Consider the following 15,825-nt stretch of genomic DNA (forward strand, 5'->3'; position numbering starts at 1 on the left):
CGTCTGGGACCTCTTGGGCGGTCGTCATTCTCCTCCTCTCTCGTCTGGTCTCGTGGCTTCTCCGGGCAGTCAGCCCACCAGTGCCCTTCTTCTCGACAGTTTGTGCACTGGTTACGTCCTATGGGGGACCGTGTTCCTCTTCCCCTTCGGCCCCTGCCTCTGCCCCGTGGTCTAGACCCCAGGCGTTCTTCCAGTACCGTGGCCAACACGTCTGCCTTCTCCCGCATCCGTCTGGTCGATTCCTTCCGGGCTTCCGTCTTCTCCTCTTGGTCGCGGTATCCGAATACGCGATCAGCTATAGCTTTCAGTTGGCTGATACTCATCCCTTCAAACCCTTCCGTTCTCTGTAACTTTCTTCGTATATCCGGTGCTGACTGACTGACAAAACTCATAACCACTGTTGGGAGGTTCTTGGGATCTTCGGGGTTTATCGGACTATGCCTTCTAAATGCCTCCATAAGTCGTTCAAGAAAGTCCCCTGGGCTTTCGTCCTTCAGTTGGACTACGCTGTGGATTTTTCCCATATTGGTAACCTTCTGTTTCCCCTTCTTAAGGGCGGCCAGGTACGCCTGCTGATACCGGCGGATAACGGTTTGACCCTCGGCGGTTCGATAATCCCACGCAGGGGCAGCGGTGGGCGCCTCCGCCTCTATGAGGTTTTGTATGCTGGCATGGCCGGGGTTCGCATCCCGGACAGCTTGTTCCATATTCTGTTGTAAGAGGCGGCGTTCTTCAGTGGTTAGAATGTGGGCGCTCAATTGCCTAAGGTCACCCCATGTCGGATTATAACTATATATGATGCCTTCCACCAATTCTACCAGCTGTTCAGGTTTCTGGTCGTACGAGGGCCCATGCAATTTCCAGTTGTACAAGTCGGCACTGGAGAAGGGAACGTGGCTGTAGACGGTCGATTCAATGGGCTGGCCCCCTTCTTCTGCCGGGTTAGGGGTAAAGGTGGTAGATAGTCGGACTGGGTATAAGTTGGTAATCCCCGCCCTGCGGCTGAAGGGGAGGGCATTTTGCGGACTCGATTGGGGAAACCGAGTGATTTTCTTCACAACCCTTTTGCTCTTCCGTGAGGTTGCGGGGCCAGTGGACTCAGGTGAGCCTGGTCGGGAAGTCTCTCCGGCATCCGATTCCGACTCGGAAGCCTCGGCGTTATCCGGACCCTCTGCCAGGCCCGTGAAGTCGGGGTATATGGGGGCGTATGGAGGTGGCGCAATATCGTCTTCGTGCGCCTCCGTCGTAGCAAGTATCGGGGCCTTCGGAGGCACTTTTTCGGGCAAACCCTGAACTTTCCCTCGGGTTTCCTTCGGGGGTTTCATTCTAGGAAGTGTGTTGGTAGTATGGGGCGTGGTCTCTGTCCTAGCAATAGTAGCACGGGGCGTGGTCTCGGTGGCTTCAATGCTAGGGGCTGTCGGCCTTATGGGGGCGGTCCCTGCAGCCTTCTGAACGGCAGCGGTTGCCGGGGTTTGGAGAGTGAAGGCATGAGTCTGCAGGGCTTTAAGTTTAGTTTTCCGGCCCTTTCTCTGGTTCACCACCATAAGGGCAGCTTTTTCTACCTTACGTTGGGCCCAGTCCGGCGGGTTCCGGACTACATTCAACCACGCTTCTATATACGGTATGTCCTCAGGACAGCCTGGGTTCCCTTCAACTATAACGATGTCCATAACTGCTGCCACCTTCTCATACTCAAATGACCCCTCCGGTGGCCATTCAGCGATCCCCAACCCTGGCCACATAAATTGACATCGCTGTATCATCCCGGCCCTACTACATTTATCTTGGTCGAACACTTCGCTAAAGTGTTCCGTCATTAAGTCTAGAGGTGTGGAACCACCCCCGCCCATCCTAACCTGAGTGCCAAAGGAGAGACCACAGACAAAGGAGGAAAGGGATGGTGGAGGAGTAAGGGGTCTCTTTCCACCGGACACAGAAGGGTCAACACTCGGCCTGACCGGAACGCGGTCGCCCAGTCCGGAAATGCAAGCCCACTCACACACTTTCATACGCCACAAGAAACCCTCCCGTTCGGTTTCTTCGCCCGAGCCTAGTGAGTTTCGGGACCTAGTCCGTATTAGTCACTGGCTAAAAGAGGGTGATCATGCCTCTTCTTCGGTCCTTACTGGGCCGGTCACTACGTTGAGTATACTCGCCTGTCCGCCGGGGTCGCAGGCCGCGCCGTCGGTGCGCTTCTCTCCGGAGTGAAAGAAAAGGTGCCTTGCCGGAACCACACAACCCCTTTCCAGTCAGGCGGAATTGATCGGCCCTCCTCCGGAAGATGGACGCTGAAATCAGCGGTGGCCACTCACCACCTTCTCGGGAGGGGATCGATGACCCGACCTGACCGCAATGGGGGAGGGGAAAGAATATAATCCGATTTCCCTTTTGTAAACACTCCTGGCTGGCTCGCCAATGAAACAGGCTAGTGAATCAGAAGACAAAAGGCCAAATTGGTTCCAAAGCAATGCAACTTTATTGCTAGCAATGAACAGCACTGAGTTCTCTCAGGATACTGTGTGTCACAAATCATCTGACACTTACATTTATACTTCCCTGCTGGGCCTGCGAATTAGGCCCCTTATACAACACAGTGGACATGCGCAGTAAACATTTGTAGTTCTTACAGTACACATTTGTAGTTCACAGTACATACACACGTCATAATACTGAAATGATACTGGCAAGGAAAACGAAACTTAGCGTCTTCTTCTACACACACAATGCTCCTTTCTAGCACAGGAGATAAGATGCGTTAGGCTCAGAGATGCAGGGTGGGGGTGTCTACACCCTCCAAGGTCATCTATTCATATGACGCCTACATGCAAGCTGGTCTTGTGTAAGCCTTGCTACTACTGTTACAAGCTGTATATCTAATAGCCCTGCATTCTGTCTTGCATTAGTAAACAGCAAAACTGGGTAAGGCACAAATGTCCAGTGCATTCATAAAGTATGGCCAAAAGGCAAAAGCAGAGGTAGTATGCATAAGTATAAGTCCATCAGTATGCACAAAACATGAGGTTGTTCTGTTGGTCAGTAGTATTCGAGTAGTATCCGGCGTTCCACTCCTACAGTAGCACCCCATATCAACATCTCTCCTTGTCCGCAGTATCCTGGCATCTGCCCACCCATCACTGAACCCTGTCCCTCCCTGGTGTACCTTACAGGCATTCCTGGTGCCTTCAGTGATTCATTATTGCTGCCTGCGCCGGCTCTGCAGGCTTCCATCAGCCAGGTCCTGCCCTCACTTTCATCATTTCCTGTCTGGCAGGACCTGGCCGATGGAAGCCTGCGAAGCTGGCACAAGCAGCAATAATTGAATCAAAAGGTATACCAGGGAGGGACGGGGTTCAGCGACAGGCGGTCAGATGCCAGGACACTGCAGGGTAGGTGAAGAAAGTCTATATTTTTTGTTATATCTCGGGGAGGGTGCTATGGATTGCCATGCTGTGGAAGGGCCCATCTAAGTTAGCTCTGGGCCCATCCAAAATACTGGGTCTGCCTACGTCACTGATGCTGTGAGTGAAGGTGCTCTGCAGCTCAAGGGGGAGGGGAAGACATCTTGACTAGTAAGTTGAATACTGTCAGTAATACTTGGGGATGATATATGGTTATAACCAAGATTCCATCATGTTTGGTTACCTATATGGTTGGCATGGTGGAGATTTGACAACTAGTGTTTACTGATGGGTGGCAGCACGGCTCTGGCCACCTTGCTGGACAGACTGGATAAACCATGTGGATCTTTATCTGCCATCCTTTACTGTGTACTGTGTGTCTCATTGGAACCTGTGTTCACTTCACAGCTGCAGCTGCTGACTCATTGAAAGCAAGAAATTAGCTTGAGCTCAAGGAGTGGAAGATAGCCAGGAGTCGGAGTGCAATTCAGACTACTTTGATGATTTGGTTTCACTTTTATCTTTATAAGGAAAACTTGTTTGTGCTAGGAAAGAATTATTAGCTGTTAGCTGTATTCAATAATATTTTGTAACAAATTTTCTGCTAAGAGAAATATTGCCAGACATGCTTTGTTTGCCAATATTTATCCTGTTAAGTGTCAACAAATCATATTACTGTATATTTTCAGAACTGAGCACAGTGAGCCCAATATTTAGCCAGCGGCACTCAATGATTTGGTGACCACCGCCGACGTTATGTCCAGAAATTCAGTGCCAGTCCATGTCTAGGCTTTAGCATTGAATTTCTAGGTTTGTGGAGCTAGCTAAAGCATAGCCAGTTAAGTGCAATATTCAGCACAACTGCCTATGGGGCATCTCATAAAGATAGGAGTTACTTTTATGTGGTCCTATTTATGCAGTTACCTTGGCCAGTTAAATGCTAAATATTGACACTTAACCAGCCCAGTGCTGACTCCACCCCTGAAACACCTTCAAAATAAGCAATTTTGAGATACGTACTAACCGGACATTTTCAGCAACACTAACCAGTTATGTGCCACTGAAAATGACTGGTTAGCCATGAACAAGCGATTTAACTGGCCAGAAGCCATGACTGGCTGGTTAAATTGCTTTGAATATAGACTCAACTGTTTTTATTACCAAACAATGGTTCAAGCCTAGGACAGGTGTTATAAACAATTTCCCTAGGCAAGCATTCACACTAATTGCACCTACAGAATTGGGGACATTATTCCACAATCTATTGCACTGAAAAGAAGCTTCTGTACACTTCTGTAATTGTGAGTTGGACATAGCTAAAGCATTGTCAGGTGGAGGGGCATAATCGAACGTCGCCGGCCAAATAGATCACCGGCGATCTATGTTGGCGGCGGCACTACAGCTGGTCGGAACCGTATTATCGAAAAAGATGGCCAGCCATCTCTTTTTTTCGATAATACGGTTTAGCCCGGCCAATTGCCGTGGAGTTCGCCGGGTTTGAGATGGCCGGGTTTGTTTTTCAGCCATAATGGAAAGTTATGTCGGCCATCTCAAACCCCGGCCAAATTCAAGGCATTTGGCCGTGGGAGGAGCCAGCATTTTTAGTGCACTGGCCCCCCTGACATGCCAGGACACCAACCAGCCACCCTAGGGGTCACTGCGCTGGACTTCAGAAAAGCTCCCAAGTGCATAGCTCCCTTACTTTGGGAGCTGAGCCCCCCAACCCCCCCCCCCCAAACCCACTACCCACAAATGTACTGCACCCACTAAAATTGTTCCAGGGACCTGCATACAGCCTCTAGGACTTATTGCTGCTGTATAACTTTGGCACACCAGTTCACACCTGAAGACTAATCTCTCTGAAAATGTCCTTTCTTGAAATAAGCATGTTTACTCACAGTTAACTGCAGATCAGAGGTTGTGCCCCACTGGCAAAGAGTCCCCTGGTACTAAGATTAGCAGTAGGTCAGAGTTGGCACAATGGTGTACAATGCCCTCTTTCAGCACCATGCAAGGTGTCACGTTTGTGGCCATATTCCATGCTGGACTTGCTTTGGGGTAGCTCCAGTCAAGTCTGGCCGGCTGGAAAATCCTGAAGCCTGGGGGAAAATCCTGAGTCCCATTCCAGTCAAGCCAGATCCGGTCCTGGATCCTGTTCTTGCCAAGCCATGCTTTGCTGTCAAGTCTCACCCTTCTTCATGACCTCAGCTGGGAGTACTTTTATCAAGCACCTGGGAACTTTCTGGTTTGCCTTTGCAACAGAGGTCCTCAGAGGAGTTTTCCTTTGATGAGAGTTAGTTGCAGTGCTTCTTCCTGTTTTCAGCTTTGACCCTGCTAGCCTTTTGGATTATTCTACTGTCTGCCGCCTGCCTAGAGACCCGGCTTGGTTTTGGATTATTCTGCTGTTTGCCTAGAGACCCAGCTTGCTTCTGGACTTTTCTACTGTCGGCTGCCTGCCTAGAGACCCGGCTTGCTTCTGGACTTTTCTACTGTCTGCCGCCTGCCTAGAGACCCGGCTTGGTTTTGGATTATTCTACTGTCTGCTGTTTGCCTAGAGACCCAGCTTGCTTCTGGACTTTTCTACTGTCTTCTGCCTGTCGGGAGACCCCAGCGTGTATTGCCTCAGCTGCAGTTCCTGTCCGGTGGTTCCTGGTCTGGGACTGACGGTACGTCTATTTTACCTTGTCTTGTGTTTGGGTGATTCTCCTGCTGCTGTCAGTCTGCGGCAGTGGTCCAAGGGCTCACTACCCAGAGGTTCTGCGGGAAACCTGTTAGTTTGCAAAGGCCATGAGCTCGGAGGAGTCACCCGTCTTGCAGGCGCTCAATCTGCAGCTGGCGCAGGTGAACAATGGCCTCCATGTCCTGGGGGCTCGTATAGACCAGTTAGAGAGACTTATGTCGGCATCCCTAAAAGCAGCAGCAGATGCTTCAAGTTCAGGTTCAGTTCCAGCAAGAGCTCCGGTTCCCTCAGGGATCCGTCTGAAGTCACCACCTAGATCTGATGGTAATCCTAAGGACTGTAGAGGTTTTCTCAACCAGTGTGAAATAATTTTTGAGCTCCAGTCCCAAGATTTCCCTACTGAGAGAACCTGGATAGCTTATATCATGTCCCTATTGTCCGGTCAAGCCTTAGCCTGGGCATCTCCTCTTTGGGAGGACGATCCGGTGCTACATGATTTCCGTGGTTTTGTGGATCAATTTAAGCGAGTTTTTGAAGAACCTGGGAAGGTTACTTCTGCAACTTCTGCCCTCCTGAGACTCAAGCAAGGAACACAAACCCTGGGTGACTATGCGATTAGGTTCCGCACCTTGGCTTCTGAATTAGACTGGAACAATGAAAGTCTGGTCGCGACCTTTTGGCAGGGGTTGGCACCGCAAATTAAGGATGAGCTGGCCGGACAGGAACTTCCCACCCGGTTGGATGACCTTATTAAACTTTGTAACCTGATTGACATTCGATTCCAGGAGCGTGGCCGAGAACGGCGTTCCTTAGAAAAGATTGGGCTTAAGACACCTAGTCATCGAGTTTTACCACAGGCTCCTCATCCGCCGGAGGTCATCTCCCAACCTCCAGTAGAACCCATGCAACTAGGTCATACCCCTCTCACGGTGCAAGAGAAACAGAGACGGCGGACCCTTAATCTATGTCTGTATTGTGGTGTTACGGAACATTATGCAGACCGGTGCCCGAATAAACCTGGACCCTCAGATCAGAAGCTGACCGCAGGTACCATAGTGGGCTTATCTCTGGCCTTAGTTTGTAATCAAGTGTTATTACCAGCAGTACTTGAGTTAAACCAAGGAGAGGAGCATACTGAAGTCTTTGTGGATTCCGGGGCAGGAGGGAATTTTATAAGTGAGTCCCTGGTCCCAGTGGCGTACCGGGAGCGGGCGGTCCGCCCCGGGTGCACGCCGCTGGGGGGTGCCGCGGCGTGCGCCTGCTCTGAGTTCCCTGACTTCGCGCGTTCGCTACAGCTCCCTCTGCCCTGGACTGGAAACTGTTACTTCCTGTTCCGAGTCAGAGCAAGGGAGGTGCAGCGAACGCGCGAAGTCAGAACTCTGAGCAGGCGCGCGCTGCGGCACCCCCCCCCAGCGGTGTGCACCCGGGGGGGGGGTCCGCTCTGCATCAGGGGGGTGGGTGCTGCACCCGGGGGGGGGGGGTCCGCGCTGCATCGGGGGGGTGTTTCACCGGGGGGGGGGGGGGCTGCACCCAGGGGGAACGCCTAGGAACGCCCTAGGTCCGTCAATTTAATATTCCTACACAGAGGTTATCTAAGACCATTCCGCTACTCTCAGTCTATGGCAACACGCAGGGCTACATCAGCACACAAACAGGTCCTGTGCACCTGCGTATTGGTGACCACAAGGAAGAGATTTTACTTTATGTCCTCCAGACGGCCATACAACCCATCGTGTTGGGACTACCTTGGCTGCAAAGGCACAATCCGACTTTTGACTGGGGAAGTGGTGAGATCCTGGACTGGAGCAAGTCTTGCAAGGAATATTGTCTCGTTCCCCATACTGGTAAGGTAGACGACGAGCCGCTGAACTTGAATGATGATGCATGGATTGATATGAGTGACGCCCAATCTCTGGATTCTGATGCTTCAGCGCTCACCGTAGCCACCGCTTGGATACTAACCCCTAACCAACACTTTCAGGCTGAAGCCAGTACTACGTCCAAGACTACGCTCCCCTCCAGAGGAGGTTCCAAGAAGGCTCTGCGCAATGCCAGTTCTTCTACTATACCCGTAAAACAGAACCCGGGTATGGCTTGTGGTTCCGTTCCCATGCAATATGCTAACTCTAACCCTAGGCACATGGTCCAGCCTTGTTCACCTTCCAGAGATTTGCCTCCAATCTCTAGTTCTTTAGGTCCTGATCATTTCCCTAAACTTGTCAGCGGGTTTCACCGAAGATATCCCTGGAGACCCAAGACACCCGAGGAGACTGGGGGAGCCTTGAGGGGGAGGTACTGTCACGTTTGTGACCATATTCCATGTTGTGCTTGCTTTGGGGTAGCTCCAGTCAAGTCTGGCCGGCTGGAAAATCCTGAAGCCTGGGGGAAAATCCTGAGTCCCATTCCAGTCAAGCCAGATCCGGTCCGGGATCCTGTTCTTGCCAAGCCATGCTTTGCTGTCAAGCTTCACCCTTCTTCATGACCTCAGCTGGGAGTGCCTTTATCAAGCACCTGGGAACTTTCTGGTTTGCCTTTGCAACAGAGGTCCTCAGAGGAGTTTTCCTTTGATGAGAGTTAGTTGCAGTGCTTCTTCCTGTTTTCAGCTTTGACCCTGCTAGCCTTTTGGATTATTCTACTGTCTGCTGTTTGCCTAGAGACCCGACTTGCTTCTGGACTTTTCTACTGTCTGCCGCCTGCCTAGAGACCCGGCTTGGTGTTGGATTATTCTGCTGTCTGCTGTTTGCCTAGAGTCCCAGCTTGCTTCTGGACTTTTCTACTGTCTTCTGCCTGTCGGGAGACCCCAGCGTGTATTGCCTCAGCTGCAGTTCCTTTCTGGTGGTTCCTGGTCTAGGATTGACGGTACGTCTATTTTACCTTGTCTTGTGTTTGGGTGATTCTCCTGCTGCTGTCGGTCTGCGGCAGTGGTCCAAGGGCTCACTACCCAGAGGTTCTGCGGGAAACCTGACACAAGGTAAGAACTACGTTCTCTAACGTGGGTAACACAGGAAAGGGAACTAAAACTGGCTTACAAAAATGGCCACTACCGCATGGACTACAACAGGAAACAAAACAGGGCACACTCTGACCCAGTTAGCAGGGAGGAAAAGCACCATGGGAGTACAGCCCAGTACCCTACACCCACCACAATGCATTGCTAATGTGACTCTGCAGGGCACCTAACAGAAAAGGTGTCACACTCACCCGAGAGCCACATCGCAACCAGGGAAAGGCTGTCGGAGGATACAACACATTCTGCTGTCATGGAGGTGGGTACGGCATTTGAGGCTGGCATACAGGCTGGCAAAAAAGGTTTTTAGTTTTATTTTTTTTAGTTTGGAAGGGGATTGGTGACCACTGGGGGAGTATGGGGAGGTCATCCCCCATTCCCTCCAGTGGTCATCTGGTCAGTTGGGGCACCTTTTTGAGGCTTGGTCGTGAAAATAAAAGGACCAAGTAAAGCCGGTGAAATACTGCTTAACGCTGCTTTTTTTTCCATTATTGGCGAAAGCTGGCCATCTGGTAGCCACGCCCATGCCTACCCATGTCCCGCCTTCGCTAATCTACCGACACGCCCCCTTGAACTTTCGCCGGCGAAGCGATGGGAAAGCGGCGATGCAGTCAAAAATGCCGCTTTCGATTATACCGATTTCGCCGCTTTTAAAAAATCGCCGGCCATCTCCCGATTTGTGTCGGAAGATGGCCGGCGATCACTTTCAATTATAAGCTGGATAAACTCCAAAATATAACAAGAAACGGTTTCAAGAAAGTGAGAGAAATATCTATAATCACATGAAAACTCCCCTACAAAAAATACAACAGAACTGAATATTGCTTGATTAAAATTAATTACCAAAAATGATTACAGTAATAATAAACTAATAAATTCTTTTTTGAAAAGAGAGAGGTCCTCAGTATACTGTGCTGTCCCAATAGCATCCAACAGCTTGCAATAGATTGACAAATACATCCAGCAAAAATGGTTTTCCTTAATAGCAATCAGTTTTTATACATGACCAGTTCCTCTCTTTAAAATAAATATATTACTGAGCTGGCATAGTGTGATAATTATTTTTAATGCATCACCACTAGCAGTCGACTGGAGCAAGTGGCCGGTCCCTGAGGAAGAAAACAAAACAGGGCACCTCGTCGGACCGTGGCCAAGTTCACCGCTTGTGATATTTACAGATAAGTAATTAGGCACCCTTTTACTAAGCTGTGGCAAAAAGTGGCCTTAGCATACCTATACACAGGTCTTTCCTACACACTAAGGCCATTTTTAACAAAGGGGTAAAATTGCCAGTTTTCAGAATTTTTCATTAATGCCTACGCGCTAATTTTCCAATTACTGCGTGACCATTAGCGTCTAAGCCCCTACCTCCACCTCTTTTATAGGCGGTAGGGACTCACACACTAAACCTGTACTAATTGGTTAGCACACAGAAATGCCAATGTGCTAACCAATTTGCATGGATGTTCCACTCTTTGCTCCAGACACATGTGGGTAGCGTGCACATATAGCAAAATTACCATAGATAGGCCTCTGCACCCCCCATGGTATGACATTTTCTGCTGCAGTATGCATACATTAGTGCTTACTGCAGCTTAGTAAAAGGGACCCTTAATGACCATAATGTACTGTTTATTTCACATTTGGAGAAATTTTTAAACATTATACAATGGCACTTTAAAGTTAAAGCTCATTGGACACAAATAATTTATTAACTTATTATTACTGTGATCATTTTTTGGTAATTTATTTTAATCGACCAATATTCAGTCCTGCTGTATTTTTGTAGCGGTGTTTTCATGTGACTATAAAGCATTGTCAGAACAGATTGATCTTGAATCAGCAGATTGTGGCTGCATTGTGTTGTGTTGTGTTGTGTTATGGCTCAGACAGGCCATAACACTGAACCCTGGAGTGCTGACAACTCCTGACAATGTTTCCTTGAGCAATGTTTTAGCAACCAATTAAAGGTGTCCATAGAGCTTGTACAGCGCTGCGTACATCTAGTAGCGCTATAGAAATGATAAGTAGTAGTAGTGGTTGAGTGTGCATATGTACTTAACATTGACACTCGCACATCGACCAACCTCGCATCCCACATTTAACACTTGTAAACTACCAATTAAGTATGCCACAACTTGCTATTGGCAATAACCTTGCCACAGCCTTTATTAACAAATATTCATTGAATTAATTTAACCTTTAACAATAAATTTATTTTCAAATACTGGTATCTCAAAGAGGTTTAAACCACTCAGACCTATTCAGTGCCGAAACTACCGTAGCTCCTTTCCTTTTCCCCATATTGCCCCCTTTCTCCCATGTGACTCATGGTGCTTTCAATCCACACCTCACTCATAGCGGTTCCGCACACAAGTTAATCTTACCCATCAAACATCTTGCAAAGAAATATTAGTTAACCACCTCTGGTGCCTTTAATTCCCTAAATCTGGCCAAATGTGGTGACAGACTATATCTTGTCACCGCTCCCCCACTGAAACAGTTGCGGCCAGGTCTGCCTTCAAACACTCCTCTAACAAGTCCCAAAGTGTGCTTAAAAGATATCCAAACCAATATCCTACTACTACTACTACTTAACATTTCTAGAGCGCTACTAGGGTTACACAGCGCTGTACAAAATAAACAAAAAGGTCCCTGCTCAAAGGAGCTTACAATCTAAAGAACGAAATGTCAAGTTGGGGCAGTCTAGATTTCTTGGGTAGAGGTGTAGAGGTTAGGTGCCGAAGGCGACCTTGAAGAGGTGGGCTTTAAGCAGAGATTTGAAGATGGGCAGGAAGGGGGCCTGGCGTATGGGCTCGGGGAGTTTGTTCCATGCATGGGGTGAGGCGAGGCAGAAAGGGCGGAGCCTGGAGTTGGCGGTGGTGGAGAAGGGTACTGAAAGGAGGGATTTGTCTTGAGAGCGGAGGTTACAGGTAGGAACGTAAGGGGAGATGAGGGTTGAGAGGTAAGGAGGGGCTGCAGATCGAGTACATTTGTAGGTTAGTAGCAGAAGCTTGAATTGAATGCGGTAACTGATCGGAAGCCAATGAAGTGACTTGAGGAGAGGGGTGATATGAGTGTATCGGTTCAGGCGGAAGATAAGACGTGCAGCAGAGTTCTGAACGGACTGAAGGGGGGATTGGTGGCTAAGTGGGAGACCAGTGAGGAGTAGGTTGCAGTAGTCAAGGCGAGAGGTAACGAGAGAGTGGATGAGAGTTCGGGTGGTGTGCTCAGAGAGGAAAGGGCGGATTTTGCTAATGTTATAGAGGAAGAAGCGACAGGTCTTGGCTATCTGCTGGATATGCGCAGAGAAGGAGAAGGAGGAGTCGAAGATGACACCAAGGTTGCGGGCAGAAGAGACGGGGACGATGAGGGTGTTATCAACCGAAATAGAGAATGGAGGTAGAGGAGAAGTGGGTTTGGGTGGGAAGACAAGAAGTTCGGTCTTGGCCATGTTCAGTTTCAGGTGGCGGTTGGACATCCAGGCAGCAATGTCAGATAAGCAGGCTGATACTTTGGCCTGGGTGTCTGCAGTGATGTTAGGTGTGGAGAGATAAAGCTGGGTGTCATCAGCATAGAGATGATACTGGAAGCCATGAGACGAGATCAGGGAGCCCAGGGAAGAGGTGTAGATAGAGAAAAGAAGGGGTCCAAGGACAGAACCCTGAGGGACTCCAACAGAGAGTGGGATAGGGGTGGAGGAAGAACCATGAGAGTGTACTCTGAAGGTACGATGGGAGAGATAAGAGGAGAACCAGGAGAGGACAGAGCCCTGGAACCCAAAAGAGGACAGTGTGTCAAGAAGTAAGTTGTGATTGACAGTGTCAAAAGCGGCGGATAGGTCGAGGAGAATGAGGATGGGGTAATGACCTTTGGATTTAGCAAGGAACAGGTCATTACAGACTTTGGATAGTGCCGTTTCTGTCGAGTGAAGTGGGCGAAAGCCAGATTGAAGCGGATCGAGGATGGTATGTGAGGCGAGAAAATCAATGCAACGGCTGTGAACGGTGCGTTCAAGTATTTTGGAGAGGAAGGGTAGGAGGGAAATGGGGCGGTAGTTGGAGGGACAGGTAGGGTCAAGTGAAGGTTTTTTGAGGAGAGGTGTGACAACAGCATGCTTGAAGGTGTCAGGGACAGTTGCGGTGGAGAGAGAGGTTGAGGATATGACAGATGGGGGGGGGTGATAGTAGGAGAGATGGTGATAAGTAAGTTGGTGGGGATGGGGTCTGAGGAACAGGTGGTGCATTTCGAGGAGGAGAGAAGATGGGCGGTTTCCTCTTCGGTGATAACAGGAAAAGAGGAGAAGGAGGCCTGGGTTGATTGGATGAGGGAGTGGGTGATAGGATGAAGAGGAGGAGAAGGTTTAGTGGTGAATTCAAGGTTGATCTTCAGGACCTTGTCGCGGAAGTAGTCAGCCAGTGATTGAGGAGAGAGTGAGGGGGGGGTGGGAGTGGAGGGCACTTTGAGGAGGGAGTTGAGGGTGGCGAAGAGACGACGAGGGTTAGAGCTGAGGGAATTAGTCAAATGAGCATAGTAATCCTGTTTGGCGAGGAATAGGGAGGATTGGAAGGAGGATAGCATGAATTTGTAGTGAATGAAGTCAGCATAGGTGCGAGATTTCCTCCATAGGTGTTCAGCCGATCGGGAGCAGGAACGAAGGTAACGGGTGCAGGGGTTAAGCCAGGGCTGGGGATTAGTGCGCCTTGTGGGACAGGAAACAGACGGTGCAAGGGTGTCTAGGGCAGCGGAGAGAGTGGCATTGTAATTGGAAACAGCCTTGTCGACAGACTCGGAGGACGTGATGGACGGGAGGAGATCAGAGATAGTAGCGGATAAGGTGGGGGGGTCAACAGCCTGGAGATTCCTGGAGGTAGTGGTTAGTGTTGGGCGGGACTGAGGGGGAGGGTGATGAAGTGTGAATGTGATCAGGTGATGGTCAGAAATGGGAAGAGCAGAGATGCAGAGATTAGAGGGCGAGCAGGTAGAAGAGAGGACGAGATCAAGACAGTGACCAGATTTGTGAGTAGGGGTGGTGGAGCTCAGTTGGAGGTTGAAGGAGGAGGTTAGGGTGAGGAATTGAGAAGCGTATGAGTTGGATGGGTTATCAGTGTGTATGTTGAAGTCACCAAGAATGAGGGATGGGAATGAGGGCTCAAGAAAAACGGAGAGCCAGGCATCGAAGTCAGTGAGGAAGGAAGGGAGGGACTTATCAGGGGGGCGGTAGATGACTGCAACTCGGAGTGGCAGCGGGTAGAATAGACGGATGAAATGGACTTCGAAGGATGAGAAGCAGTGAGACTGTGGAAGGAGGTGAGTCCTATTCCTAGGAACCCCCGGAGCTCGTTGCTTATACCATTGGCACGGTATAAGCCTGCATACTCCGCAGTAAGAAGATCATGAACTAAAACTAAACCCCCCAACCTACTGAGAAATTTAGAAATCTCAGCATTTTCCTGATGCCACAAGTGCTCAACCCCCTTAGGATTTTGGGCCCCCTTCCATACCCTTCGGGGAATAATATCCGACCCCAGGGAAAGAAGACATTACAGACACCCAGTGGCGTACCAAGGGTGGGGTGGTGGGGGCGGTCTGCCCCGGGTGCACGCTGCTGGAGGGGTGCAGAGAGCAGCCGCGCGCCTGTCGGCTCTGCTGGTTCCCTGCTCCCTCTGCTCCCAGCAGCTAAAAATGCACTCGGGGAGGGGGGGGGTTGATGCGCCGGGGGTGTCATTGCACCGGGGGGGGGGGGGGGGGTGCGCATTGGCGCATTGGCGATCCGCCCTGGGTGTTAGCCAACCTAGGATTGTCACTGCAGACACCAAATCCTGCTTCATTGTACAAATCAAATCACACCTTTCACCTGACATAAATCATTACCCCCCCCCCCCCAAATGGATACAGAGTAACAAAAGTGTGCCTGGAAGCAGTTTGTGGGGTCTGCTGCGGTACCTCCTGGGGTGCCCGGTTGGTGTCCTGGCATGTCGGGGGGACCAGTGCACTGCGGGTGCTGGCTCCTCCCACATCCAGGTGGCTTGTATTTGGTCATTTCTGACATGGATGTCTTTGGTTTTGAAAGTCGCCGTAAGTCAGAGGCGACTGTGTCTGGGGACATCCAAATCTAAGGACGGCGAAGTTTGGGAATTTGGACGTCCCTGACGGTTTTTTTGAGGCGAGGGATGGACGTCTATCTTGTTTTGAAGGGTTTCCCCGCCCCTGGATTTTGCTGTTTTGCAGGTATGTCCAGGTTGAAATTTGGATGTCCCTTTCGATAATGCCTCTCCACGTGTTTAACTGCACTGCAAATAACAGTTTGGGTTTAGTCACACTCTTTCAATAGCATTCAAGGACAAGGTAAGTTATATTCAGCTACAGTAATTATTTCATCTATTTGGGTGGGATTAGCACAGAGCAGTTCTCTGAGTAAATCGTAAGACACAGTCCCTGCCTATTCTGCACACTTTGCATTAGCTGTTAATAGTTAATGCAGCTGCTTAAATAATAGGCCCCTTAAAATTAAAAACTGCTGTTTGGTTACCAATTGCAAGTGCGTATTTCAATATTAGTCCAATATTAACAACTTAAGATCCTGATTTATTAAACCCATTGATACCATTTTAACTTTATGGGGAAAGAATCGGGCCTGAAGTGTAAATTGGAACAGGCAGTAGTGTAAGCTATACAATTAGACTTTTTTCCCCACGAGTTCTATATAGTGCGCCGAAATCGGCACTGATTCTATAACA

At 49.6% G+C, this 15,825-nt stretch overlaps 1 protein-coding gene and 1 long non-coding RNA gene across 2 annotated transcripts in view; one reads left to right on the plus strand and one right to left on the minus strand.

Annotated features, from left to right (window-relative positions):
* DHRS7C (dehydrogenase/reductase 7C) overlaps positions 1 to 15,825 on the minus strand; it is a 598,554-nt gene that overhangs the window by 569,164 nt on the left and 13,565 nt on the right. The window lies entirely within an intron of this gene.
* LOC115478903 lies at positions 13,740 to 15,095 on the plus strand. The gene is made up of 3 exons (XR_003943590.1): positions 13,740 to 13,751; positions 13,906 to 13,910; positions 14,995 to 15,095. It is a non-coding gene; the product is annotated as an uncharacterized LOC115478903 (long non-coding RNA).

The sequence above is a fragment of the Microcaecilia unicolor genome, chromosome 10 (assembly GCF_901765095.1).
Source record: "Microcaecilia unicolor chromosome 10, aMicUni1.1, whole genome shotgun sequence".
Lineage (NCBI taxonomy): Eukaryota > Metazoa > Chordata > Amphibia > Gymnophiona > Siphonopidae > Microcaecilia > Microcaecilia unicolor.